The sequence below is a fragment of the Ammospiza nelsoni genome, chromosome 10 (genome assembly GCF_027579445.1).
Source record: "Ammospiza nelsoni isolate bAmmNel1 chromosome 10, bAmmNel1.pri, whole genome shotgun sequence".
Classification (NCBI taxonomy): Eukaryota; Metazoa; Chordata; class Aves; order Passeriformes; family Passerellidae; genus Ammospiza; species Ammospiza nelsoni.
Window position 1 is genome coordinate 24303856 of NC_080642.1, and position 12390 is coordinate 24316245.

The 12390-nt window shown below is 51.0% G+C and overlaps 1 protein-coding gene across 1 annotated transcript in view; it reads left to right on the plus strand.

The window, feature by feature from the left end:
• GPC1 (glypican 1) overlaps positions 1-12390 on the plus strand; it is a 208532-nt gene that overhangs the window by 181710 nt on the left and 14432 nt on the right. The window lies entirely within an intron of this gene.

The following is a 12390-nucleotide window of genomic DNA, read 5'->3' on the forward strand; positions in this document are numbered from 1 at the left end:
GTTTCAGCTTCTGGGACACTTCCAGTTCAGTGTATCCCCTGGATTCTGTCCCTGTCTCGGGTCCCTGTGCAGAGGCAGTGTCACTGGGCACTCCAGAGAAGGGCTGATGCTGTTTGCCAGAGCTCCTGGCTGTCTTTAAGTGGAGGAGAGCCTCCCTGAGTGAGCTACAGGCGTGGATTTCATGAGATCTCTTTAATCCCTGCTCCCTCTTCACTGTGCCCACAGGGTGTTTCTTCCCCAGCCTTCAGCTGCCCCAGTCTCAGAGGCAGCCCAGGGATAGGAACAGGAGCCACGTGTGGGAGCAGCCCCTCTGAGACCTGCTGGGCATAAATAGTTTGAGGGCAGATGAGGAGAAAATGGCAGAACCATTTTTCATCTTTACTGCCATCCAAGCTTTCAAGGCAAAGTCACCCTGAAAGACTGCAGGCTCTGACACCAAGTCCTAAAACTTCTGATTGGTGCTTGCTGCACTGACCTGGCCTGGCACAGAGAGCAGTGGCAGTGCTGCCATCTGGGCTGGGACCGGGCTGGGCTTGGTGTGGCTCTGGCAGGGCAGGATGGATGTGCAGGCTGGCACCCTGCCCTGACACACAGTGAGGGCAGCACCTCTGTGTTCATGGGCAAGTTCTGTGTTCCTGTAGCTGTGCTTTCAGCACAAATTGCAGGATTTCATCTAAGTTGCACAATGCCAAGTGAGTTTTTCATCGCTGGCATTGACGCAGCAGCCACAAAATCCCCAGTGCAGGGCACTTGAGGAAGGAGCTCCCCCAGGGATGCTGCGTGCCAGCGTGAGGGACAACACATCTCCCAGTTCTGTTTAGGATCCTGGTCGTTGGCTGTGAGATTGGCAGCTGCCCAAAACCAGCATTTGCTCCAGCTCTGAGCATCATGCAAACAGGAGAGGGCCTCGTGCTGGTGGAGTCACTGCCTGCCAGCTGCTGCCCTGAGACCCTCCCTGCCTGCTGCCCTGAGATCTTCCCTCCTGCCCTGAATCCTCCCTCCCTGCTGCCCTGAATCCTCCCTCACTGCAGCCCAGAGATCCTCCCTCACTGCTAACCAAAGCTCCTCACTGCTGCCCCGAGCTCCTCCCTCCCTGCTGGGAGCAGCTGCTGTGCACACTCCTGGAACAGACGTGGTAGAAGTGACCTGGGATACTGCAGGAGCAGGAGAGCAAAGCTGGGACAGAAGGAATGGCAAGGGCTGAGAGGTAACCCTTGATAAGCAGCAGCAGAAAGCCCTGAGGGAGAGGCAGGGTGACAAACAGTGGTGGCTGTGACCCTGGCTGGGTTTGTCTCGTGATGCTCTCACTGCTCAGCCCCCCTGGGTCAGTTGTGCTGCAGAGTGCCCTGGGGACAGGGGCACACAGGGCACTGCCCAGTCTGTGCTGCATTCCTGCATCCCTGGGCACTCAGGAGAGCTGCCCTGGCAATGCCAGAATGCCCAGAGCCCTCCAAGCCCCCTGGCAGCCCTGACAGCAGCCTGTGCCTGTCAGGAGAGCACACACATGATGTTCCATTTCCAAAGGCAGCAGGAGGAAGTGATTTGAAATGAATTTTGCTCATCAGTCAGAAAATGAGTTATTATGACAATCTTTCCTTTGATGGGTCTTCATTGGTTCTTGTTTCTAAATTTTAAGCTTTCCCAAGGTAGTGGAGATTGATGTGAAGCAAGACCAGCTACATAAGCAAGAAACATTTACTCAAATAATCAATTTTAATAGCTGTTTGCATTTCCTTTTCTCAGTAGATGTTCTTAAGGCTAATTCTCACTTGAGTTTGAAACAAAATACAATTATTTTCTTTATAAGCTTTTTCACTAAATGCTGTATTTAATTTCACCAATGAATGTACTATCAGTACATTTTTAGTTAGCCAATACTATGTTTCACAATCTATTTCAGTCTTATTTTTTTAAACTTTTCTGTATAAGGTGCATGGCAGCTTTTCTATTTACCACATGAGTAATTTTTAAACACATGGTGGGTCAGTCTGGAAACCAAATTCCAATTAAAAAGTCCTAAAAATAGATTTTTAGAAATGTTTTTAATGGTTAAGTGAAAGTGCTGATAGGACATATGGAAAATAATGTTTATCTAAACATGTTTTGCATTTCCAACAAGTCAATAACATAACAAAGACAGTATGGTCCTCATGTCCTTTAAGACTGCAGCCGTCTTTCATACCCACTGTTTTCCACAGCTTGAAAGGACATATTTCACTTCTGTCTTTCAGCTTTCAGTTGCTTTTCTGGTGAAGTAGAAATAAAATTGATCTTACTGAATTAAACAAAGATAAAATCTTCTTTTCCCACCTATGAAACCTCTGTGCTAAAGCATCTCAGGAGCAGTGAACTCTGTTGCCATGGCTTGGTGGGACATCTCCATCCTTTCAGTGGCTGATCTTTTTTTTGAGAGCATCAGCAGCAAGCACACAAATCCATAAATAACGTTATTTCTTTTAAAGGATTTCACTTCTGTAAAAGTATTCATCATTTATCTAAATTGGCTTCCTCTTGATCCTGAGAAGTCAGTGTTAGTGTTTGTAAGTAGATGTTATGAGAGTGTTGTTCCACAGCAGTGTTGAGTGGCAATACCCTCATATCCCCACTTTTATTTCCTTGTCCCTGGCTGTTATCCCAGCTCTGGCTTTGGAGCTGTATTGTGGCAATGAGCTCCCTGAGTGGGGAATAATGTGCTGTGACTCCATGATTTCAGAAGGCTGAACAAATGCTTTATTAAATTATACTGTATTATACTGTACTAAAGAAAGACCTGTGACCCTTACAGACAGCCACAACACAGCTTTCACCTAATTGGTCAATCAATCAAAACACCATCACCAGAGTCCAATTAAGAAATCCCTTTTGGTAAACAATCTCCATAACACATTCTACATGTGCCAAACAACAGATGCAGCAAGTGAAGATAAGAATTGTTTCCCTTCTTTGTCTGAGCTTTCTCACAGACTTTCAGCTTCCCAAGAAAATCTGGGAGAGAGAATTATGTCTCTCCCTGTTCAAAGAATATGTGAATGCCCCCGAGCTGTGCAGGTTTGCATGGCAGAGATGTGTGGGTTTGTGTCCTGCAGAGTTTCCCTGTGGCAGCAGGGAGCAGCAGGACCCCAGGTGCTGGTGCCAGCAGCAGGAGGGGATGTGGGAGTGTGCAGCTCACCACAGCCAGGTACCAACAGCAGCTGCTGGAGCAGCTTGGGCTTTTCTTTGGTTTTCCTTCCTGTTGTTGCAAACCACTGGTGAGGCTTTCCAAAAATGAGCTGTCAGTGCCTGTGCTGGAGGTCTGTGGTGCTGCAGGCTCAGCAGCAATCCACTGGGTGCACAAAGCCCCAGGGAGCCTTTGCAGGACTGGCTGTGCTCAGGAGGAGGGCAAGGAGGGCTGAAGGGCCAGGTGGGAACCCTGCAGTGCTGCAGACACCCCATCCTGTGACCAGCTGAGGCTCCAGGCTGAGATAAACCCTTGACCTTGAGGGACAGGTCCTGCAGCAGCTCCTGGACTGGCTGCCTTTTGTCCCTGCAGCCTCTGGCACAGCTGCCCAGCCCGGCCCACAGCTGGGTGACCTTGAAGGGTGCTGGACCTGCCCTTCCTTGCCAAGGGAAGTGTCCCCTCTGCTGAAGTGCCTCGTGTTTTCTTGCCCAGTCAGCTGTCCCTGGCAGTTTGTATGTGAGATTGCATGGCTGAAACCATTTTAGAGCTAAGTTCCAGTCAGCCCAATTCCCCCTGCAAACCCAGGAGCTTAATATCCTTTTCCCTGAGCTGGCTGTGCTGCCTGCATCATCACCCTGCCACCAGCTGCCTTCTTGCTTTAAACACCTTGGTACAGCAGCCCCACACACACCACTGCTCCTTTCCAGCACTGCTGGGGAGGGAATTTTGTAATAACATTGGAATTTGTTTGGATAGATTCAAATCAAGCTGGATGAGAAGCATGCAGTCTTGAATACATCCTTATGTATTTCACATATTACTTTTCAGTATTTCTATCCCTTATTATGTTTCAATCACAACCCTTCAGGGATAAAAACCCATAGGTGTTCTGAATAGAATAGAAATAATGCAGGAAAGTAGATATATGTCTCCCATATTTACCTGGTGGTTAAAAGTCAATTGAATCTAGTTTTCAAAGGATTGAAAATTGTACCAGCTGGAAATACCTGTGTTAAATGAGCAGAGCAGGGAGTGTGTGGAACAGGCAGGTGTTGGCTTGCAGTATTATCCTCTGGAGGGAGAGGACATGGCAGCAGTCTGTCTGTCTACGTGGATCTCTCTCTTTTTAATATCTGAAGGCACTTAGGTACTAGACAGGAATCTAAAGACATAGACTCTCCCAATTAGCTGTGGGAGCCATTGTCACTGCCCTCTCCAGGTGCCCTCACCACTGCCTGGAGGGAGATAGGAACAATGTTCCTCCCTGTTTTGCTACCCCAGTTTGCCTCGATTACCCCAGCCATCATATTTAATTTTTTTTCCCTGAGTCTGCAGAATGGCCGTGTGGCTGCTGGGCTGGCAGGGCTGGACCCAGGCAGTCTGTCTGGCCTGAGGCCCAACAGCAGCTCTGGTGTGCTGGAGCATGAAGGGCATGGATTTGGCATCAGCCTCCATCCTCCCTGTCCCTCCCACAGCGAGCACTGATCACACAAGGGTGACAGCAGGAGGGGCTCTGGACTCTGCTGGCATTTTCTGTGTCCCCTGTGCCACCAGAGCCAGCACAGCCACCCCCAGCACGCTGTGCCTGTGCCCTGCTCACCCCTCATCCCTGCCAGGTTTGGGAACTGGATGCATCCTGAATGATGGACTTGGTGAGGCTCAGACCTCACTGTGCTCCAAGGACTCGTGGCTGTGCATTTATGGAAGGAAGATGCAAAATAATGACTGAAGTGATTATACAATTCATTAGACTTTGAAAGAATCATATTTCTGTCAGCCCTGCAGCTGTTTCTTTTAGAGTTTCACTCTGAAAAATGGGAAAGCTTGGTTCATTTAACACACATCAAGGTGCTAATTACATCAGGGCTGGCATAAACATGCACAAGGCAGCTGCTGACCATGTGCTGGAGGGAGCAGGGTGTGCTCCCCACAGCAGCTCCTCTGCACCAGCCCAGGGCTGGGCACACCTGCAGCTCCCCTCCTGTCACCAGAGAAACTGGCCACTGACTGCCCAGCGGATGGAGCACATTTCCAGTTATGCATGTGGAGGGGCAAAGAACATCACAGCCCTTCTGGGTTTTGATCATAATATTTGAGGGTCCCTCCACGAGGAGACTGTAAAAGTGAAATGTTTTCCAGTGTGAAATGGGCACATTGCAGACAGCTCTGACCACAGAGCTGGCCAACTCCCCTGTGAGACACAAACCTCTCCTCAGAGTGCTGGTTTGTTCTAAAAGAGAGCAGGGCTGGCTTTCTGAGCCCATTCCTGGGCTGCTGGGCATCCCACAGGAAGCTCAGGAGCATTCCTCACTGCTGGCCCAGCAGGATCAGCTCCTCTGCTTGACCTGTTTCTGTAGCTGCTGTTCTTCACACTGACAGCTTTATCCCAACTGTAGGATTCCAGCCAAGGGATTTGGGGTAATTGGAGTGCCTTTGAATACCTGCCTGCATTTCCCAGCACACACAGCCTGATCCGTGGCTTGAAGAGCTGACCTGCTTTCCCTTAGACACTGCCACAGTAAGGTTTTTTCACAGCTGGCAGAACTTCCCTCTCCTGCCTTTACAAATCCCATGAGTGAGGGTGCCAGGAATGGCTCAGCCTTTGTGGCTGCTTCAGCCCCAGCCCTGGGGAGGTCTCCAGCTCCAGGTGCTCCTGCCTCCAGTGCCTGCCTGTGAGACCTGCCTGTGTCTGCTGGCTCCAGAGCATCCCTTGCTTTGGAAACCTACATTTTCTGATGTCACTGGGTTTAACTGCTGCTTCTGGAGGTTAGAATGGCCATTCAGATAGCAAGGCCTTCTACCTGGGAAAGCAGACCTGAGAGTCAGTGCAGGCACATTTTGACAGATATCTGACACATCTGGAGCTGTTTTGTTTCACCCCAACCAACCCCACACCAAACCAAAATCACAGGTCCCAGTGCCCACCTTGGGTCTGCACTGCTCTTGGGAGATGAGAGCCAGGCAGGGAATGGGAGAGCAGCCACGGGGCAGGGACATGGTCAGTGTGGGAAACACCAACTCCACAGCACAGAGAGCTCCCTGCAGGCCACCCTCACACTGCCTTGGGTGAGATTTGTAGAGGTACTAGAACCCAGAGAACATCACCTCCACCAGCAGTGCTAAGGACCAGCTCAGCCTCATCCCTCCACCAGCTGCCCTGCCCCTGTCCCTCTGACATCTGTGGGCTGTGACAGCACTTCCAGCAGCCTGGAGTTCTCACCCAGGCTGGCCTGGCTCTCCATCCCCACATCTCTCCACTCTACCTAACCCTGCTTCCCCTGGGAAGCAAGGCACAGATGGCTCACAGCAGCCTGGGGGGAATGTGCAAGGGGAGAAGGGGGGTAGGAAAAATACCAGCAAGAGCTCAACTTATTTTATTGGTGTTAAATGCCTTTCAGATGTACTTAAAGGTCCCTGAAGGCCGAGGAGTCCAGTCACATTGCAACTAGGCTGCAGGTTCTCATTTGCTTTTAAGCCAGGCTTCAAAAGGAGAAAGGATTTGGGGTCGGATAATTCTTTTATTCTTCTTTTTTTTTTTATCTTTCCTTTGTTTGAAGCCACTACTTCAAAAGCAGCATCTGCAGCTTGGCTGCAGGCTCTGGGTGCCAGAGGAGCTGCCCATCTCCTGCTGGGCACAGAGAAGCCCTGCTACTGGCCCTGGGCTCAGTCCCATGCCTGGAGGGCATCCTGAGCCTGAGAGCAGAGCCCAAACACTCTGTGCTGCTCTGGCTGGAGCTTGGTGCTTGCCACTGGGGAAAAGATTGTCCAGGTGCCTGTGGCTTCCTAAAGCTCCACTTTTCTCCAGCTCTCAGGAAGCTGGGATGGGAGGGAAGGATCATTGCTTGACCCTGTGACTGCAGGATGTGACAGAGCTGCTCCCAGCATTAATATCTCTTCACTTCCCTGAGGCCTTCCTCTCTGCATCCCACACTTTGGTCCTTCAGACACCTTTTCAGGAAATAATTAACTTGTATAAAGAAATGTTTTTTGGGGTGAGGAGGGTATAGCAGCTTTTAGCTGTGTGCAAGTCAGATCATCACTTCCTTGGTCCTTTCATGCCCCAGTACAGCCCAGGGTATTTTTGGAGGCTTTGGATATTTTTGAAGCACTAGACATTAAGGTAATAACAGAAAATGCCTCTCCTCTTTGCCCCTCTGTTCTTCTGTGAGACCTCTCAAATCAGGTCCCAGTTCAGAAGAGTAAAATCCCTGCCAGTGTTGCAGGCTGAGCAAAGTCTAGGGTCAGGAACTGCACCCCTGTTTGCACCAAATCTTACACTGCAAAAAGAGCCCTGCAGGTCAGTGGGTGTTATTTGGAAAATCAGCACAGAACCTGGGCAGGAGCTTCAGAACAGACCACGGTGGGGCTGAGGGAGAAGTGTTCCATGGCTCTAGATCTGCTCTTGTTACCTCTGAGCATCTGCAGGTGTGCAGACGTTGGTAACGTGGGCTGAACGTGCAAATCACAAGTTTGATTTGTTCTTCACAGGCACAGAGGAAGGATGGGAAGGTTTTATCCTCTGTTCTGGAGAAATGCAGCCCATTTTGGCCAGAGTGCTGCTGTGTCCTGTGGGCTCTAAAGGCCTGGCCATGGCCAGAGCTGGCAGCACTCAGGTGTCTCTGGGCCCTCATTGCAGGGCTGTCTCATGCACTGGAGCTGTGTGCTTGCCCATATGCAAGTACTTTGTCCTCCCCTTTTGTTTATAACAATTATAAACTTTTGTGCCTCAGAAAGTTTATAATTGTTCTAAAGCTGTGTTTAGGTGCTGTGAAGGGTAACTTTGCTCTCCTGAAGTGCAGAGGGAGAGAGTTGGTGACTTCTTGTTATCCTCCTGCCTCCTGTGTGTCTGTGATTCTCTGCCTGGAAAACATGTTAATAAACTACATGGCAGGAGCCTCTTTTTTTTCTTTGTTAAAAGCCTTTCACACTGAATGTTTTCTAAATTGGCTAGGAGGTGGCAAGGAACCCAGTTAGTGCCTAATCCCCCAGCCCATCCTCTCAGCAAATGGCTTGTGAAAGTCATTAATTTCACTGTAATTGATTTAAACGTTGCTCAGGAGGAGGAAAAATTAAGGAAACCAATGCCACTCTGAATAGAGAATTATGTGTTCTCAATTTTCTGTCAAATTATCTCCCCACGTGCCTGTTGTGTGCTGGTTGCTGAGCAAACACTGTGCCAGGGAGTCACACAGCAAATCCCAGCTCACAGAACCTGAGGTGAGCTCCAGCACCAGGGCAGGAGGCAGGAGAGCCTGCAAAGGGTTTGGGTGGCTCCACCACCAAAACATGGGCACCTGAGGCTTTGGGAAGTGGCCATGGAGAAGCACAGAGCTGGAGCTGCTGACAGCCTCCTTGAAATGGCACTGCTTGTGGTGGAACTGGGCTTTTTATGAGGCAGCTACCTGTTCCCCGTGCATGTCATTGCTACTACTGGATCCCCAGCTGTAAAGTAGTTTTAATTAAAATTATTTATTGCTCAGTAAGATTTCTCCCCTATTTTGGGTGTATCTTAGAAGATAACATTTTTTCCTTATCACTTCATCACTGGGCTTACACTTCAAAGGACTGTATCTGTGGATGTCACTGTGATCAGAATAGAGGATGTGGATTTTAGCTGAGCAGTGACGTACAATCAATGTATTTTTAAGCTGAGCTTAGCTTTATTTTGCATTTTTATTTATACCTCTGACAACTGAATGAATGACCTGGCTCCAAGCCATATCTCTCAATAATAATGATCTTTTCTTCAGATTCTTGGGAAGTGGCTTCTCCACCATATTGTGGATGTTCTCTTGACATCTTAATGCAGTTTCTAGGTCACTGAGCTAAGAAAAGACTATAGGTGCCACTAAAGCCTCCTTAAAGGAGAACCAGCCACAGGCTGGGCCAGCTTGATGGCACTTAGAGAAATCAATTATTGTCATGTACTCCTTCACGCTGTGCCAGATCAGTTAAAGCTGGAGCGGTGTGATCAGGTTTCACTCCCTCTGCAGGACTTTCCATGCTCCTGCCCTCAGACCACCTGTGTGAATGGATGTTGCTCATGGACCCATCAGGTGTTCAGGTCTGTATGGGAAGCTGAGGGACTCCCTGCAGGTCTCACCTGGCACCCACTTGAGCAGGGGTAACTCAGTGTTTCAGGTTCCTGGGAAGCAGGAGGTGAGGGGTGACAGCAGGAGCACTGGGAGGTGAAGATGTCTCAGTGTGCAGGTGGAGGTTGGTCTGGCCTTTTCCAGCCTGGAGAAACTGCTTCACTGCCTCTGGGGGGGAGTTCACCTGGGAGGAGCTGCCAGGGAGGGAGGGGTGTGTGTGTGTCCCCAGGAGCTCCTCTCCCCACTGCACTGCTGGAGCTGTGTGCCCAAGGGAGGCAGGACAGCTGCAGTGCCCCCTGCTTGTGTTGTTGGATCCTCAGCCCCTCCAAACTGGGGCTGGCATTCCCCTGTGTGGATACTGCATGGATGAAAAAAACCTGGAAGCTCACATCAGCAAACTAATCCATGAGCACCCCGAGATGTTTGAAGGACTCTGTTCCTTATATGCTGCAAGTGCCCCAGAAGAAGAGAAGGTGCAGGATCAGGGCTGGGAGGGTTCTGGTAGCCTCCAGCCCCCACTCTCTGCTGCCCTGTGTGGAGCAGTAGTCCATGGGCTGGGTGGAACAGTGAGAAACTGAGCTCTGGCCAAGCAAAACATAGAGAAAATATTTGGTGTGGTTCCTCTTCCTGCTCCCTTATCCTTCTTTTTCTCAGTTCATCTCTGCAGCCTGTGCCAAAGGCCTGCTGCTGCCAACAGGACAGGCTGGAGTCCTTCTCTGGGGAAAGGGAGTGGAGCCTGGTGTCTTGCACCTGCACAAATTAGTATTGATCCTTTCTGCCAGGAGATGAGGCTGAACACTCGACACCTGCCAGACTGAACAGAGCAGTGCTGGTGGTGGATGGTCACCTGCTCGTCCTCAGAGGAGGCTGTGGGGCCAGGCCCCACTCCTGGGGCAGTGGGACACTGCACTGTCCTCCAGGAGACAAAGCCACCTTGTGAGAGGGACAGAATGCCAGTGCACCCTCTGCCATCCAGAAACTGAGGTGCACAAGTACTTTTTTTCCCCCCCCCCATGCTCTCAGGAGTTGAAACTGAGCTCAACTGAATGCTGGCTGCACTCACTGCCCCAAGGCAGGTGGCAGCATCCCAGAGGAGCTGCAGAGGCATGGACACGGGGGTGTGGCTGGTGATGGGCACTGTGGCTGGTGGCAGTGGCATGGGCAGGAGGACAGAAGACAGCTCTCTGCAGCACAGGGCCTTGGAGTTACTTTTTTAAGCCAAAATCTGTCTCTTGCCTCTCCCAGTGCCTGCCATGGGCTCTGGCAGGGTATCAGCAGCTTTGTGTCCTTGCTGGTGGCTGTCCTCTGAGCCTGGGGGGGCTGACCCACAGCACAGGGGTGCTTCCTGCAGGCAGAGCTGTGTTCCTGTTTTCCAGAGCATTTCAGCTCCCTCTGCTCCAAACATCTGCTCAGTGCAACCAGGGCTGTGTGTGGGAAAGGCATATGGTGGGGTGCTCTGGCTGCCCTCAGTGCTGTGGGAAGCAGCACATTTCAGGACTCAGCTGTGCCCCAGGTCCCAGTTTGTGCAGTGGGAGGTGACAGTGCCCATGGCCACAGCTGGATGAGCAGAATGAGCAGCCATGGGCTGTGCCAGGAGCTGATGGCCTGGGCAGGCTATAAGATTGTGTTGTGAGTGTCACCGTGTCATGGTGGTGATTGCTCTGCCTGGGGAAGGGGAGGTCACAGCTCCTTTCCCATCTGCATCCCCGCTTTTTGTGTGAGTGCTCTGCTTTCAGAAGGTCTGGAGCTACAGCCTGTGCGGGCATGCACTGTGCTCTTACCTGGTGTCTTTTCAGCCACTATTCAGCCGTGGTTATTGAAACCCTGAGGTGAAAAATGAGCTGCTCCTTTGTTTGCCTGTCCCTGTGCTTTGTTGCAGCGCTGAGGTGGTTGCACTGTTCTCCTGTGTGAAGGTGCAGTGTGTGTGTGATGCAGCAGGACAGAGCCTCCATCTCCTGGTGGCACAGGCACATGGCAGCCGGCTCTGCCTGCAGGAGCTGTCCAGGACAGGGACCCAGAGCTGGCCCAGGAGGCTGAGGGAGGATTTGGGATGTGGGGGGTCCTGCCAGGCTCAGCCCCTCCATCACAGGTTTATCTTCAGTCCCCTTGGGTTGCCAGGCCAGGGAAGCAGGCTCTGCTTGGGTTCTCTCTCCAAAACTTAGAAATTTTTGCCCTCATCCTGAAGAAGATTCTCACAAGGCTACGTTAGTACACTCCTGCCCAATGAAGCCTCAGCACCATCCAGCATATTTTTCCAAGTTTTACTGGAAGTGAGGAGCTACCACACAGGCAGCTTCAGGAGGGGGTACCTTAAGGATTTTCTCTGATACAGCCTCTGGTACTGGGTTCAGCAGGTTCACACTCTCCCAAGGGTACAGAACTGAATCTGGAGTCCCCCAGAATGCCACATTCAAAGTATTTTTCACAAGTAGTAAAGAAAATTCTCAGCATTGCAGCTGCAGCTGGAGGCCCAGGGATTTCTCCTTTCAAGATTTGCCCCTTTTCTCCCCTCTGGGCTCCTTGTGAGTGTCAAGTATCTGGAACGAAGGGAGACTTCGTACAGACATTCAGTTTCTGTTTTGTAAATGATTTAAAAAGATTTACAAAGGAATTGCAAATGGATCTGAGCAAAGACAGAAAATGACCACAAAAGAGGAAAGAACATGACTGGGTGAGGTGGAGCAGTGCCAGCAGCCCTGCAGGGCCTGCCAGGCTGTTATTCACCCCTCAGTGCACTGCCAGCCCTTGCCCACGGCAGCTGGGGACACTGGCCCGTGGCTGATGGGCTGGGGGGACACTGCTGTGCTGCTCAGGCTGTGGCCCTGCTCTCTGCTGGCTCTGTGGTTTAATTTAAGGTGGCAGAGCCACCTCCAGAGTCCTGCAAAGAGCCAGCTGCATGCGCAGGGCCTGTGAGCTGCTGGCACAGCGTTCCTTGGCCCAGGCCTGCCTGCAGTTCCTGAAGTGCTCACAGAGCCAGCACGTCCCAGTGTCAAGTGCTCTCACATTTGAATTGTGCAAGTCTTCTCCCAGGACTATTCTGCTTTCCAATGATACCAGCTGGGAAGGTTCTGTGTCCAGGGCCTCACTGAGCATCCCCCGGGACGCTGGAGGTGCAGTGTGTGGGGAACCTTGCAGAAGGGC